This window comes from Furipterus horrens, unplaced genomic scaffold, assembly GCF_987537825.1.
Source record: "Furipterus horrens unplaced genomic scaffold, mFurHor1.1.pri manual_scaffold_3, whole genome shotgun sequence".
NCBI lineage: Eukaryota > Metazoa > Chordata > Mammalia > Chiroptera > Furipteridae > Furipterus > Furipterus horrens.
In genome coordinates, this window is record NW_028327173.1 from 151,590,140 (window position 1) to 151,607,361 (window position 17,222).

General features: G+C 37.9%; 1 pseudogene; it reads left to right on the forward strand.

Annotated features, from left to right (window-relative positions):
• Positions 1 to 15,752, forward strand: part of LOC150016429 (golgin subfamily A member 7-like) — a 101,202-nt pseudogene extending 85,450 nt beyond the window's left edge.
• The last annotated feature ends 1,470 nt before the right edge of the window (positions 15,753 to 17,222 follow it).

A 17,222-nucleotide genomic window follows, 5' to 3' on the forward strand; every position in this document is an offset into this window, starting at 1 on the left:
TTTGCTTTTTAAGTTTATTTTTCTGTGTCAGGATTCCAGCATGCTATGTCTGAAGAGCTGATGGGATAGACATACTGGAAATGTACTTGAATGAGAATCCCAGAAACCTCATGGAAAAGATTGCATTAAAAAATGAGGCTCATATAAGTTTGGTTCAACAGCGTAGGAAGACAAGAGTGAGAGAGAATTAGAAGTGGAACCCATTTTTACCATCCAGTAGGTAAGGTCTGGGGATTCATGGATTTCATGTTCTTTCATGATTGATTAGTTGTGTAAGAGGACAGATTTGGCACAGATTAAACTAGATTCTTATTTATTATACAATTCTTCTGGTGATAACTATGCTTCCATTAATTTTATGAGACTCATCCTTGTACACTTATATTAGTAGCTACTTATTTATTAGATTTTATTTTTCAGTTTATCTTTTCTATGGCAATGTGGTTGATGCCTTTTGTTTTATATACCACATATGAGTGAAACTATATGGCTCTTGATTTTAATTTTAATTTTATTTTTTATCATTCTTTTGTTTTTATTTAAAAAATTTTTTAAAAGTTAATTTTACTAGGGTGACACTGGATAACAGGATCATATAGGTTTTATGTGTACATTGTCTGATATAAGATCTGTATATTGTACTGTGTGCCCACCACCTACAGTCAAACCACCCTCTGTCACCATATATTAGGACCCCTTCCAGCCCAAACCACCTCACCCCCCTTGCTCTGGCATCCACCACATTGCCGTCTGCACCCACAAGTTGCTATTTTAATTCCCACATATTAGTGAAGTCATATGGTTCTTAGTTTTTTTCTGACTGGCTTATTTCACTTAGTATAGTATTCTTGAAGTCCATCCATGTGGCTCTTGATTTTTAAATCATTAAAGAAATCAAAAGAATAATATGAGACGTTAAAATTGTATAAAATTCAAATTCCAATGTCTATAAATAAAGTTTTATTAGAACATAGCCAGATTGGTTCATTTCCATATTGTCTATGGCTGCTTTTGTGCTACAATGACAGAGCTGAGTAGTTGGGAAAGAAACCTTATAATCTGAAAAGGCTAAAATATTTACTACCTGGCCCTTTACAGAAAGTTTGCCAACCCTTGGTCTATATGATAGTGTTGTACAAGTAAAAATTTAAGAAATGCTCTTAATAAGTAATCTCTTTAAATTGTGACTGCTTGCTGATGAATAGTTATTTATCCTATATTTTGGGGGATGAGGGTCTATTCGAGAATCAGCATACCTTGTCTTATAAATAGGGTCAGAAAGGGTTTAAACTTTTTTCTTTCCTCATTTTCTATTTATTACATTGATCTCTATACTATTTTAATGGAAAAGTCTCATAGTCTGTATATTAGTTACTAAGCTTTCTCCATGTTTCTGCTTGTGGATGTTTTACATATAGCCAGTTTTATGTGTATTAATTAGGCTCATAGGTACTGGGGCTTAAGGGTATTAATGTCCAAATAAGGGACATATGCAAGAAAGATCAAATGCAAAGTCCTAAGGGGCCTATGGTGATAACTTGTCAGCAGCGCCAACCTGAAAAATGATGCTATTTGAAATTTCAGGGAACTGCTGGGGTGCAGTATACAGTGCAGTAGGGATAGAATCTGGAGTCCCTGGGCAGGAAATGCCTATTTCTTTCTACAATACTTCTCAGGTCACTGAAAGAGGGACTGAATCAGTCTTTGGTTCAGGGTAAACGTAGAGAAGAGAATCTAAGTACCCTAGGAGCAAGGCAAACGTGAGAGTGCTGTGTTTTATGAGCTACCAGGAGTTCACAAGAAGACAACTAAATTTCCAGATGAAAACCCCTCCCTAGGAACAAGAAATTCTAAATCGACAGGCATATTTTGCATTTGCAGGCTCATTCTGCCTCTTTTTCCTAGTCATGCTTGTTACTTACTGCAGAATATGTGTTGTTATGGTGATGTGAGGGCAGAAATCACCAGCTTCTTATAGAAAACTTTATGGACCCCATAATGTTGGCAGAGGAAAGGAGGGGATGATGTGACGTCTGAAGACCAGCTCAAGGCTATAAACTTTCAACCAGATTTTTGTCCGATACAATTTACTCTTCATGGCATAATCTTTCACTGTATTCACCTAGTTCCACCATCTCATGTCACCTCCAAAAAACTAAAAATTCCAGTAAGAGACTTCTGTCCTGTGAGCATGAGGACCCGTATATTGACACCAGTTCCATTGCCAACCTAGCAATTTTGAACATCTGGCTGATCAAGTGAATGCAGTGTCCTTCCTATATAAACTTTGTAGTAAGTAGACTATATTTTCAGTACAATTGCTGTGCAAATTTGTTAGCACTTGCCTTTTGTCTAAGGAAATACAGATTTTCATACTATCCAGTTCACCGTCATGGAAGAGTGAACTTAAGTCAAAAAAGTAGTGAGAGTCTTTGCCACATTCTTAGTGATATATGCTAATCACAGGCACGAAGATACTGTGACCTGTTGTATACAAGTTTAGTCTGTTTCCTCATCTCATCATTAACATGGCTTTCTTGTTACTAGAAGTTTCTAAGAAAAAGAAACTATAAAAATAAAATAATAGAAATAGAATAAACTCTAGGGCCAATATTTTTCTTATCACGGAATAGGGAGGGACTTTCTAAGCACAAATGCAAAGGAGAAAGCCATAAAAAAATAAATTTAACTTGTTCCAGAATAGGGTTTCTTAATTTCAACACTGTTCACATTTTGGGCCAGATAATTCTTAGTTGTGGGAGGCTGAGCATTGTAAGACATTTAGCAGCATCCCTGGCCTCCACTCACAAGATGCTAGTAGTACCCCTCCCATCATGACAACCAGTGAAAAGGAACAAATGTTTCCAGATGTTGCCAAATGTTCTCCGGAGGGAAAAATCACCACTTGTTGGGAACCGGTGTTTGAGAATGATTGTTTTGGATGGAGGGAGGAAAAGAGCCCTCTTAAAATCAAGTCACGAGGGCTTATTTATGGCCTACACGAGGCCTTGTGTTGAAAATGTAAAATTTCAAGGGATGAAAGCAGATAAAGGAACTGTCTCCAGTCTCGGTTTCTAGGGTAGGGTTTATGGGATTTCTTTCAGGGCAGTGCTGCCTCAGTTCTCACACCCACCTGTTCTTTGTCCTCTCTCTCTACTCACTGGCTTCCTATTTTTAGTTCCTTTCTGATTCTGTCCCCTTTCTGCCTGCATATTCCTTGAGCTTGCCAGCTCTTTCTATGGAATGATTCCTTTCAGATCCTGCCCTGCTGCTTTCTATAAGAGAGATAAATTTAGCTGCTGGTAACAGCCACATCTCTGCTATTATAATACCAGGCTCCATGGTAGGTGTAGGCTGCAGGTCATATTATGGAGAAAATGTTCTTGGGTTGGATGCAAACTCCTTATCCACCAGTCGTGACCAGGAAGGAAGCCGTTGCTTGGGATAAAGCATGGGAGCCATGGACTGCTGACTCACTCCAAAGGCGATGTGGGTAGGTTGGTGCTGATTGAGATCTCTAGACTGAGGAGAAATTTAAAAAATTGTATCTGTCAAAAAATATCCTATAAGCATAACTAATTTGCATGAGATGAACTGGGTAGAAATTTAATATGAAACATGGGATTATTATTAAAAATGATTTTTTAAATTATAGGGTAAGATGATAATGTGCAAAGGGAAGAAACAAGTCACAAAATAAGAACTACAGTGGCAACAAATATTTGAAAAAATATCACACAAAGTAGAAAAGAAATGCAAATTATTACAAAGCATATAGAAAATTTTGCCTTTCAGATTAGTCAAAAAATTAGAAATGATAAGTTTTGATCTAATGTTGGTGAAAGATGAGCAAAACTGTCATTCTGGCACCAAGAGGAAAATTGCTGATGTTAGTGAAAATAGGTTCACCATGTTTTTGGGTATAATCTGGTGATATAGATCAAACACCAAAAGTGTCCAGACCTTTTGAGTCAGTATTTACCTCCCAGGACTTTACCCTGAGGAACTGATCAGAGAAGTGAGTAAAGATTTATATATGAAGAGGGAATGTTCACAGCAAGTTTTATTTTGACAAAATATTAGAATTAACTTAATTATCCAAAAGGGGGTTGATGAATGTTATTTTCAAAACATATTTAATGACATGAGAAATGTTCACAATACTATGTTTAGTAAAATTGATGGGTTACAAAGCTATTTCACGTATCATTTAAATTTTGCATATATTTATAGGTACATACACAGAATTAAAGGTAGGAGGAAATATTTCTAATATTTAAGAGTGGTTGTCTATAGTTGGTAGAATGAATGGTTTTTATCTTCTAAAAACTCTTCTGTATCTTCTAAACTTTCTAAAGCAAGCGTATTACTTACAGATCTAAAAGTGCACTGCTTGCAGATGGTAAGTTTTACAACTCATAGGCTATGTTGTAAGAGGCCTCTCACAGTGAGAATTTGCTGCAGTCTAGGGTCCAGCCTTTCAGATTGAGAAATTCACGTTCCCCCCCCCGCCCCCCAGCTCACTAAATGAAAAAACATTTCTCAGGGCAGACTCACATTAACTAATCTTAAGAGACTGACATCTACAACCAGAAAGCCAATGAATTAAGTTGCAATAAAAAAGAAAACTGCAGAAAAAAACTAAACACATGTCCTCTGGCTAACTTATTTCATCTCTGTAGTTCATTGTATGGGAAACCAATTATAATATTATTGAGTGAGCAGGAGATCAGAACTAGGTATGTTAATTTATTAGATCTTAATGTTCTACTGCATCAAGTTTTAATTGCATGAGGCAGCCTGGTCTACAGCAGAGAGAGACATGCCACCGGGACCAGATAAGTTGAGTCCTCCTATGCGAACTGAGATAGATTGGGTGTTATCAAATTTTGCCTTAACCTTTTTAGGATCATGGTCACTTCTTTTCTTTAATTATGGACAGTGTTTCAGGTGGGCTTCTCATTGACACACAGGCACATCTCCACACATTCTAAAGTAAGATTCAGATCTCAATTTAGTTAATAAAGGATACAGAACTCAGCGAAAGGGAGGGGTCTCACAGAACCAGAGTACAGTCTGTTCCAACCCACCTTTCCGAGACATTGGAGACCCCAGTGGGAAGGGACTCTCTCTCTCTCTCTCTCTCTCTCTCTCATATGGTTCACCATTTTCTATACATAACTTTACAATTTCAGGGCTGGGTTATAAACACAAGGCTCTCCTGGTCCTTTACTTAGATTCACTCAGTATCAGTCAGGCCAATCCTCATGAAGCAAGTTATACCTGGGTATCTTGATCTTAGCTTTCCAGTGCTCTAGTCTTCAAATTTATTAATAAGTTAATAAAAACTATGAAATAGAATGAAAAATTAACTCACCTGTGTTTCAACCTTCTTCTTCCCTGCCCCACTCGAGAGGATTATGGGTGTGTTCAATCAGTTTGTTCCCCTCCCTGGCTTGGGGATCTGCATAGATAGTCAAGCTATTTGGGGATTTATTACAGAAAAGTCTGAAGAAAAGAGAAAGGAGAAAGGATAGAATGGGCAGGAGTCAAGGCCTGGGGTGGAGTTTTGTAAGGAGTTTGGAGAGAAAAGGGGAAACGGTTTCTGGAACAACTATGGTGTGAATGGAAGTGGAACAGAGAGACTAGCCTCCTTTGTGGCATTCAAGAAATGAAAAAAAAAAAAAAAACAAAAACCTGAATTTTTTTGAAACTACTTCTTTGTCTGCAGATTGTGTTTCCTTGGTGATGTTACTGTTCTGAGCACTAGACCATGTGAGCATTGTTTTAGTTCTGTTTACATTTTATTAATTTCTGATTAATTAGTTTATGTGCACATGGTAAAAATTTCTATAGAACAAACTGAAAAGTAGGTCTTGATCTTTCCCACCTCTGACCGTGAGTTTTCTTTCCCTGGTGTAACCTCATCATCATACTTCATACTTCCAGAATTAGTCTATGCAGAGAGAAGCATATGTGTACAAGTAGTCTCTTGCCTTAAAAAGAAAGGAAAGTATTATACTCACAGTTCAGAACCCTGCTTTTTAATTTAAATTCAGAACCCTGCTTTTTAATTTAAAAACACACCTATAGTGTTACCTGTTAATATATATGTGGGTGTATATATATATCTTCCTCATTTAAAAACATTAGCCATGCCTTTATAAGCATTATAGCTGAATGAATGAGATATGCTGTCATTGTTATAAGCGGTGGCCACATTTCAATGCAGTGTCTTACAGAGATTTCTGCCAAGTGATCCCTGCCTCCTCACTTTCTGTTCTGGGGTCCTCACTGGATTTCTGCTCATTGTAGATAGACACAGTCCAGTGGGTAGGGAGATGCAGGGACAGAAATGAGATGCACTCTGAGCTGCAGAACACAACCATCAGAGAAAGGAAACATGAGAAAGAAGGGAGAATTAGCGCTGTCCCAGCAGTCATTACTGTTATCAAGTTTGGTGGATTTGTACCCAAATCTCACTTTAGGTCTCTCCCAGACTCAGACTGCACAGCCCAGAGAGTCTTTGGATTACACAAATCTCTTCACCATCAAGAAGCTTATAGCACATCACAGAGTACAAGTTTTGTATATTAGCTCAGTAACCCTCACAACAGCAATTTTACTTCCAAGTACCATTCCTTGGATTTGTTCATACACGTAACGGAAGGCTGCAAAAGCTGTTTTTCATATTCTCCAGGTAAAGCGAAAATGGTTTTCTCAAGTGAGTCTGAATAACCATGGAGACAAAACTCAGTTATCATTGTCCCCAGTCTCCTTACTGGACACTGCCCTTGATACAGTGGCTGTTTGAACTTCAAGCCTATGAGACCCATATACAAAAACCAGTGATGTTTCTTTTAATATCTGTGGTAGGACTCAGGCATTTTTCAATTATAGTTGGGGGAAAAGAAGAAAATCACAAGACCAGAGAGATGAAACAGATTTTTCACATTTTTATTTATTTATTTAGGTTTTTCTCATCTCCTTTCTTGGTCTAGATCTCCCTCTTTCCCACCACTTCAGCTGAGAAAGTGATCATAGACAACAGCAAAGAGCATATAAATACTTCCCAAGCCAATTCCTGTTATAAATGAGTCTTTTGGAAGTAAAGAGCTTAGTAGCAGTTTTAGAAACCTTTGGACCTAGCTGGGATTTCAGGGCTAAGGACTTGATTTATAAAAGTTCCCTAAACAGCTCCATAGAAATTGTAGTCATGTGTTTACAACTTTAAAATGCATGTTTGAATTGAGAGAGACCTGGCATCTGATGCATATGCTATAAATGCAAATAAAGAATTTTCTCAGAAATACATTTTACTTAAATGAGGCAGCAAGTTCAATATGGTGGGGTCTCAATGTTTCCTTTTAGCAAATTGCCTGGAAGTGAGGCTATGATTTTAAAATTTGTGCCTAGTTAAGGAACTAGTATAACTGACCCATGGACATGGACAGCGGGGTGGAGGAGGGGAACAATGGGGGAAAAAGTGGGACAACTGTAATAGAAAAACAATAAATAAATAAAAAAAAAATTGCTGGTGTCTCATCTGCACCAAGTTTTCACAGGTAGGTTGTCTCAGTGTCTGTCACCACTGGCATGACGTTCCTTCTTTGTGCTTGACTGAGCTGATTCTTCGGATTACAGGAGAAGGATACTTTGGGACAACCAAAGTCAGGAAATAGCCAAAGGGTTTTATTAACCTTTTGTTTCCTAGCAAATAACATGTCATGTTATCTTTGGATATTATCTGGCTTGTCAGATAATGCCTTGTCCAACTAATTCCTCTGAACTCAGAACCAAGTTTAAGCACTTCTGGGTCTGAGCTGGCTTTTATATTGGTGTTCACACTGGGGGTTTTGTCTGCAGCTTATTTTGGGGACCTAAGCTTTTGTGGGTTCAGTAAGACAGCTATTCCAGTAAAGATGCAGGAATATTCAGATCCTGTTTACCTTCCTTAGGTCATTACTTCTATACCTAATCATTACTTTTTTTTTTTGCCTTCTATAGGAATAAGTTTTCCACCTATTTATTTTAGGTATTTCTACTCATCCATGTAAATATCAAATGAGCAGTATTTCTAGTCCAAATACATTTACTTTGCAAGTTTTAATATTTTCTCTTCTTGGAGCAGATATGTATCATATCGTCGGCAGCCGTCCGTCTCGAGAGACGATGGTGTAGCTTCTTAAGAGTCTATCTGCACCGCCGAGAATGGTTGTGCAGTCTGACTCAGGAGTGACACAGTATCTGTCTCCTCCCGTGTTGAATCGACATCTTGCGATGACGCTGGAGTGTCCTCTCCAGTGAAGCTGAAGCTACAGAGCCTGGGCAGGGTGATATGGAGGGTCTGCTGTTGCCCATGCAGCAGACCCCCCCTCTCTTCGCAGCTGAAGGGTCCAAGGGAAAGACGGAGTCAATACAGCTTGGCTTCAGGTGCGCCGCAGGAGTTGCCGGTGTTGACTACAACGTCAAACCGCCTTAGGGACTCCGGCTCCGGATTTTCTGTCGGGGTTTACTCCCTTAGCCTTTCCCCTGAAGAGGTATGCCGCAAGGCAGCGGAGGTTTTTTGGAGTCAGAGTTTTCCTTCTCTGATGTGCCCATATATATGTATCATATATATTGTTGCATATTTTACATCTCTGTATTTTTGAAGATGTACAGTAGTCCCTCCCTATATTGCGGTTCACTTATTGTGGCCTCACTGCATCGCGAGATTTTAAAAAATATTATATTTAATTATTTATCGCTGATTTTTTGCTATATCATGGGATTTTGCGGTACTGTATATGTATGTTGTTAAAGTTATGTAGATTTAAGAGTGTAGAATAAATGTAAGGTTACTACTTTGCAGGGGGGTCCAGAATGTAATACCCATGATAAATGAGGGAATATTGTGTAGCAACCTTGGCAATGCCATGCTTAGGGACATGGGTCCCACCTGCTCCTGTGAGAAAGAAACATTATTACTGGATAGGGTCAAGGATCAGGAACCCCATTTAGGAAAGTGTACTAAGGTTCTCCTTGTATATAGATTAATTCTTTGAAATTCCACCCTGTAATGGTAGGAAGCAAGAAGGATTTCAGAAATGCATTGAATTGAATACACATCAGGCAGTCCTGGTCTGATTCACAGGGACTTGTTTGCTGGGTATAGCATAGTAGTTTATTTAGCATAAATGTATTAATAGAAAATTTGAGATACAGAAAAGGGAGGAAGGAAGTGAAGGCAAGGTGACTCAAACATACTGTTGTGTTGTCTAGAACAAGGTGCGTCTAACATATGCATGTAGGGCAGATGTTAAAGCATTAACTTTACAGAAGCTAGAAACATGGTTAATACAAATGGTTAAAAGCACAGTGTTGACTGAGTGTGAATCTTGACTCCCCACTATTTATTGACCTTGTGACATTGAGTACATTTCATAACTCATTTCATTTAATCTTTTTAAAAAGTGCATTTTATTGATTATGCTGTTATAGTTGTTCCATTTTTCCCTCTTTGTCTCCATCTGCCTGGTACCCCGCTTCCTTCCAGCAATTTCCCCACTTAGTACATGCCCTTGGGTCATGCATGTAAGTTCTTTGGCTTCTCTCTTTCCTGTACTATGATTTTGTTCCTGTCTATTTTATTCCTACCAATTATGTTTCTTAATCCCTGCACTGTTTTCCCCATTCTCCCCTTTCCCCCTCCCAGCTTATAACCCTACACATGATCTCTATACCTATGATTCTGTTTCTGTTCTGGTTGTTTGCTTATTTTGTTTTTGTTTTTTAGATTCAGTTGTTGATAGTTGTGGGTTTGTTGTCATATTACTGTTTGTAGTTTTGATCTTCTTTTTCTTAAGTAAGTCCCTTTGACATTTCATGTAATACTCACTTGGTTATGATGAATTCTTTTAGCTTTACCTTGACTAGGAAGTACTTTATTTACCCTTCCATTCTAAATGATAGTTTTACTGGATAGAGTAATCTTGGTTATAGGTCCTTGACTTTCATTACTTTGAATACTTCTTGCCAGCCCCTTGTTGACTGCAAAGTTTCTTTTGAGAAATCAGCTGTCTTATGGGAATTCCTTTGTAGATAACTCTGCTTTTCTCTTGCTGCCTTTAAGATTCCCTCTTATATTTAACCTTTGACATTTTAATTATGATGTGCTTGGAGTAGTCCTCTTTGGGTCCAACTTGTTTGGGACTCTGTGCTTCCTAGACTTGTATGTCTATTTCCTTCACCAAATTAGGAAAGCTTTTCTTCATTTTTTTTTTTTTTCAAATAAGTTTTCAATTTCTTGCTCTTCCTCTTCTCCTTCTGGCACCTTATAATTCAGATGTTGGTACATTTAAACTTGTCCCAGAGGTTACTAAGCTTCTCCTTGTTTTTTTTTTTTTTTTGCATTCTTGTTTCTTCTTTCTGTTCTGGTTGAATGTTTATTTCTTCCTTTTGTTTCAAATCATTGATTTGAATCCTGGTGTCTTTCTCTTCACTGTTGGTTACCTGTATATTTTTCTTTATTTCACTTAGTTTAAACCTTTATTTCTTGCTTTATGTTGTTGCTGTAGTTAGTCAGTTCTTTGAGCATTCTGATCATCAGTGTTTTAAACTCTGCATCTGATAGGTTTGCTATCTCCATTTCATTTAGTTCTTTTTCTGAGGTTTTGTTCTGTTCTTTCAGTTGGGCCATATTTCTTTGCCTCCTCAATTTTGCAGCCTCTGTGTATTTGTTCCTGTGTGTTAGATAGAGCTGCTTTTACTCCCTGCTTTAGTAGTGTGTCCTATGCAGTAAAGGCACCTGTAAATTGTGTGGGGTGAAGCCTTAGATAATTGCCAGAGCAGGGAAATCTGCTTCACCACTTTATGACTCTGTGTGTGGTGGTGGAGCTTGGAGAGGAGACAATACCACTGCCTGGTTTCTGGCAATTTGCTCAGCACTCTCCACATTTTTAGTCACTTCACCCACTTCCTGTATGCGATTGGTACCCTTCCAGCTGGGGTTTGCGTATGTTATAAGAACATGCAGGTTCTTTAAGCAGCAAAAATCCAGTAGTTTCTTCCACTGCCCCAACCTCCACTGGTTTTTTTACAGCCAGAGGTAATGGTGGTTTATCTCCCCAGTGCTAAAACCCTGGACCATGCAGTCTGGCCTGGGTCTGGGATAGCTCACTCCCAGGGTATCCCTCCCAATTTTTATCCACCATACATAAATGTGGGACCATCCATTCTGCTTCCACCACCACTTCTCACTGCCTCTCTACCCTGTGTCCTCAACTCCACCCCCCTACCCATCTGGATGAATGTGGCTTCTTTAAATCCTTGATTTTTGGACTTCTATGTAGCTCAGTTTTCTGATGGTTCTGGTTGTTATTTGTTTTTGAGATCTGGTTGTAATTCTTTCTATGGTTGCATGAGGTGGTGAGGCATGTCTACCTACACCTCCATTTTGACCAGAAGTTCATTTAATCTTTATAACAACTCAATGGTTCAGGTACTATTACCAGTCCCATTTTGCATGTAGGATAACTGAGGCTCAGAGAGGGTAACATATAATAATGCTTAGAATATTACCTGGCACTTGGTGTCAAATATTTACCACTATAATTATTACTACTATTACCATTATTGGTATTTTCTGGGAACCTAAGCCAGTTGGAGTTAGCCTGTTACACAAATCTGATAGACAAAATTGATGCTACTGCAATCCGGAAATTGGGATTACTAGGCCAAATCAATATTACTTTTGGAAGGGAATACTCTACTATACAATGAAGAACTCCCAAACATTTCTCTGGAGCAAATAAGTAAGATGGTGAGTGAAACTCTCTGGAACCACCCACCCACAGAGGATCATTGGTTCACTGTCCCCAGCTTCCTCAGGTGATGATAATTCACTGGGTGAGCCTCTTCTGAGAGGCCCCTTTCTGTGACCTCTGCCTGGAAATGGCATGAGCTTCCTTTTAGTTTGTCCACTGTCCAGAAACAAGTCTTAACAAAAACAATATTAAAGTCTCAAGTCAAGCTTCTAGGGTACAACAAGACCTCCTAAACCCTGGTCCTGTGATTTAATGAATGGGACAGGTGGACACTCATAGTGATGTGGTGGGAGGACAAGCTGTGCACTGAGACAAGTGTGGATCAAGTGGGTACAGAATCTAAGTGTAGAATTTTGGATATGAACCTTAATTCTGAATACTGAACCTAGCCTATCATTGGCCTTTGTCCTTATCTGGCTCCCCTGAAAGGCTTGGAAAGATTTTCACTCAGGTCCCAAGTTCTGAAATGCTTTTTGTTTCAATTGAGATACATGTAGAGAATCTTCTGCTACTTAGGAAACAGACCCTTTCAGAGCAACTACTTCTAATAACTTAATAATTATTTTTCTTCTCTATCCATCCTCCTGATCACCATTTTTTTTTTGGCATAAAGGATACTTTTGTTTCCTGGCCATATTGCTTGCTCAACTAATCAAACATGTGTGTATGAGCCTGATGGCATGGCCCATGAGATCGCACTTCAGTATCATTCAGTTGGATTGTTGGGTTCGATGGCAGGAAGAAGTGGGTGTGAGGATGGCATTTTCAGTGAAACAGCTGAAGCAGTTTGGAAAACTTGCATTCCTGTTTTCCAACAGTACAGGCTAAACCCTTCTCTTCACAAAAGCACAGATAACAGTGTGAGGGACTCTGTGCAGACTGCTCTTAGATAACAATGTTTCACTGATCGGATTACAAGGAATACTTGACAGTGAGTAATCGGGACAATAGATATTGTTTCCAGCAACTACCCATGTAGTAATCACTCTTCCTGATGAAAGTACCAGATTGTTCTGCAAACCAGTGAGCTGGGCTCTGTGGAAACAGAACATACATTTATTTTGCAAAGATGTAAGTTTAGAGTAGTCAGTAATGCTCCCAATTTTATTTCCTCCACAGCAGTGTTTTAAACAAGGGCTCCTTCTTCCTGGATCCTAGTTTCTGGGGAGGAGTTTTTCATCCTGGTTCTTCAGAAGGCTTAAAAAGAAACAATGAGCCAAAAACAGACCCTATCTCCTTTCTTTACAGAGAGCACAAATTGATCTTTATACCTAGCGTATAAATTTATTATTGACTTACGGAGGCCATTAGTTCTGAGAATTAATGTGTGAAGACTCCTTAGGAGATAGAAAGAATGTCTTATTGTTTTGCTAAAATGAAAATACTTAAAACCCCTTGCCCAAGACTTTGGAACAAATCTCTTTTGAGATTCACAAACCAGGGTTGAAGTCCAAGTTCTACTGTAGCTAGGTTGGGTGGACTTTAGTAAGCCTGATTTCAGACTATATTGTTGTTAAGACTTGCCTAGGAGGGTGACAAGTTAAAGGAAAGTGCATTCAGTTCCCATGGCTAATTCCCTCACCAGCATCAATTTAACTTAGACACTAAAAACATCATCATGTTTATTCTAGAAAAATCAGAAACATCAAGGAATAAAAAGAAGGTACTAAAAGTATTATAGTTCTACCACTCAGAAAAAGCAATCTTAGAAGCTGATTAATAATTTTTCCTCCTTCTCTTCCTCCTAACTTTGTCCCCTCTCTTCCTTATTCCTTTGTTTCCTTTTTTCTATTTGTCTTTTCATTCACCCACCCATCCAGCGATTCATCCATCCACCGACGTCACCGATTCAGTAGAATCATGCTCTGCATAAGGTTGTATAATTTGCTTCCTCTTCTTAACAATGTACCTGATTGTCTTTCTGTGTCACTATTGAGGGTTATTTTTTTTCTCTAGAAAAGAAGATCTGGACAATCCAATGTAATTTAGTCATCAACTAATTTTTAAATTAGTTTATAGATACTTCAGTAATATAAAAACCTCTATTGTTAATATTTTGGTATTGTCCTTATCCTTTTAAAGAAAAACATAAACCTATCTTGATCTCTAGTTCATATCTTCTAATTTTTCATAATGAATACATTTCACATTTCCTAGCTATGCAATTCCTGGATATTCAATAACAAAGAGTAGCTCCCACATAAATTGGGGTTTGAGTATGCTAGAGACTCTTGGTTCAAAGTCTCATTGCGTGACAATGTTATTTAAACCTCTTCCAGATGTGTAAAGTTTATGGTTTGTGCCTATTCTCTCAGAAGAGTCTGTCCTCCCAGATTCTGGAGAGTCAGAGTCTCATGCTCTATGGTGAGGGAAATCCCACAGGCTGTACCCAGGGTTTTTTAATTTGTCAAAATAAGTTTTATTTTTTTAAACCCTTATCAGAGGAGATACATATTGGATTGGCCAAAAAGTCCATTTAGGTTTTTTTCTATAAAATAAAAAACATGTTTTTCACTTTTACCAATAACTGTATTGATTTGGATATTTTGAGTATGTTGGCTATCTCCCATGTGGTATAACATTGATTGTTCTCAGTTACTGTCTTTATTTGATCACTATCAACTTCAACTGGTCTACCTGACTGTGCAGCATTGTCCAGTGAGAAATCTCCAGCATGAAACTTCGCAAATCACTTTTGACATGTTTGATCAGTCACAGCAACTTCTCCATACACTGTGCAAACATTTTTCTACATTTCAGTTGTAATTTTACTTTTCTTGAAATAATAAAGCATAATGTGCTGAAAATGTTGCATATTTTCTTCCTTCTTCAATATTAAAATGACTAAACAAAAATTTACCAATTTTGATAACTTCTTTTTAAATGCACGCTGATATAACAGCTGTGATAATACAATCTAACAAAAGTGTTTCAAATGAAGTTAAAGACAACTAAGCGCTATCTTATGAAAAAAACCTAAATGAACTTTTTGATCAATGCTCTTCCTGTATGCGCCCCGATTGGGAGTTGAACCTGCAACCTAAGTTGTGCCCCACCAGAGATCGAACCCACAACCTTTTGGTGTGTGGGATGACACTCCTACCAACTGAACAACCAGGCCAGGGCTCAAAATGAACTTTTAATAGATTACTGTGACATATTAAAAAATATGTATATTTCCTCTTGTTAAAAAGCAATACATGTATTTTGAAGAATATTTGGAAAATACAGAAAAGTATGAGGAAGAAAATAAAGAGATATATTCATTGCTATGTGTAATTATACTGCACATCCAGTTATTTTTTTAAATAAAAATAGTTTTATAATAAAAAATTCAGATAGTATAATAATGACAAGTAAGTTCTTTTCTACCCTACGCTTTCAGACTTTCTCCACAGAGGGTAACTTTTGTCAAAATGCTTGGAAAGTCATAAGTGGTGGCGCAGACGGCACAGGCGGCGCAACAGCGGCTGGAGGGCAGAGGAGGCGGCGCGGCCCGTCCTGTGCTCGCCACGAGACCGCAGCAGGCGCCGGTGTTCAGGAAGGTATTCATTCAGCGATACTATAGCAGTGGCACGTGCTGCCAGTTCCAGACCAAGTTCCCCGCGGAGCTGGAGAACCGGATTGGTAAGCAGCAGTTTGAAGAAACAGTTCGAACTCTAAATAACCTTTATGCAGAAGCAGAGAAACTTGAGGGTCAGTCATATCTTGAAGGCTGTTTGGCTTGTTTAACAGCATACACTATCTTCTTATGTATGGAAACTCCTTATGAGAAGGTTCTGAAGAAAACGTCCAAATACATTCAAGAGCAGAATGAGAAGATACAGTATCTGCTCCCCAAGGCCTCCTCCTGACAGATCCCATTGAGAGAGGACTTCGAGTTATTGAAATTACCCTTTATGAAGACAGAGGGATGAGCAGTGGAAGATAAACCACAGAATTAAAGATCCCAGCTCCAACTGGGGCCATCATCTGTCCACTGGCCAGTTGCAGAGCATCCCCTACCTCCTCTCCAGAGTGTCATTCCTTTGTATCTGCTGCCAGAGCCACGGTGCTCTTTACTCCAAGGACTTTCTAAAATTCCACACCTGGAGTGACCTCTAGTCGCTCAGCACCCACTTTGTGTCTCCAAATTGTGCAGAACTCTGTAATCTTTTCATTAGTTTCTGAGAAAATGAAGCATTTCACCTTTTTTATTCAAAGCCATTAATAAAATATGCAGTTGGTCAGCCCAATGCAGTTTATTTCTTATCTGCCACCAGTACCAATGGTTCTCTTCATTCCTTGGGCCAGCTTACCAGGTGGCTATAGATGTCAAAGTTACATCTTAGCCAGTGTTCAGTCTTCTTTCCCCAAATTAACAAAGTGATTTTCTTCAGGATTTTAGTATAGAGTAGGCTGTCTGTGGTTTTGTTACTGCATCTCCCAGATTTCAAACAACTATCAGTTTTGCCATAACTCAAATCTTAAAGATCTATTTCTGCTGTTAAGTTTCTCAAACTGAAGTTCATTGGAAAAATGTGTTATTTGTTTTATTATTGCAATTATTTCTAATAAAACAGTATTTAATACAATTTCCAGTTATTTTTGTTTGGAGAATTTTGTTCTTATTGCATTACCTTGAATGTTAGAAAGATGTGGTATGTGTTGCTTGTTCCTTACAAAAATAAGTAAGTACAATTAAGTGGATGCTAAACCCTCAAACACATAAATGCCCCTGCTATGTCCCTGAAAGTGTAATGAGCAAGTGTAATAAATATTTTAGTTACAGTTTTGTTATAAATATAACTTATGAGAAAAAAATTGATAGGAATAATACTGTATTTGCTAATTTTTAACTATTTCTACTGGCAAACCTTATAATTCATAGACTGTCTATATATATATATACACACATACATATGTATGTATACACACACACACATATATAGTATTCATTGCACAGAAATCTCATGATTGGTTCAAGTACAGTAAGTTATTTCCAACTAAAATTCTCAAGTCTGAGTCAATATTTGTAATTCTTTTGGCTGTATGTTTTCAGTATCAGGCTTCTTATGCTTTTCATTCCTCTTTGAGGTTTTTTGAGAGTACCATATTTGGGGGAGAGTTAAATATATTAGGAGGGAATGAAACAGTAAGAAATCTTACTTTCAGAGATATTGTAGGTGCTAATATTGGATTTAATCTTTCAGATTTAATTTCTTTTATGGGTGTGTTAGTTAATAAATAGGTCTGTATAATATTTTAATTGTATAAAACATCTTTTTACTTTATAGGCTATAATAATGTGTTTGCCTTTTAAATCCATTGCAATAATTTTGCTGCAATATTAACAATTAGTAAAACTTTTCTTAAAAAAAAACTTGTGTGTGCGTCTATATATTTCCTTATTTAATTACAAATTCTTCAAAGATAACT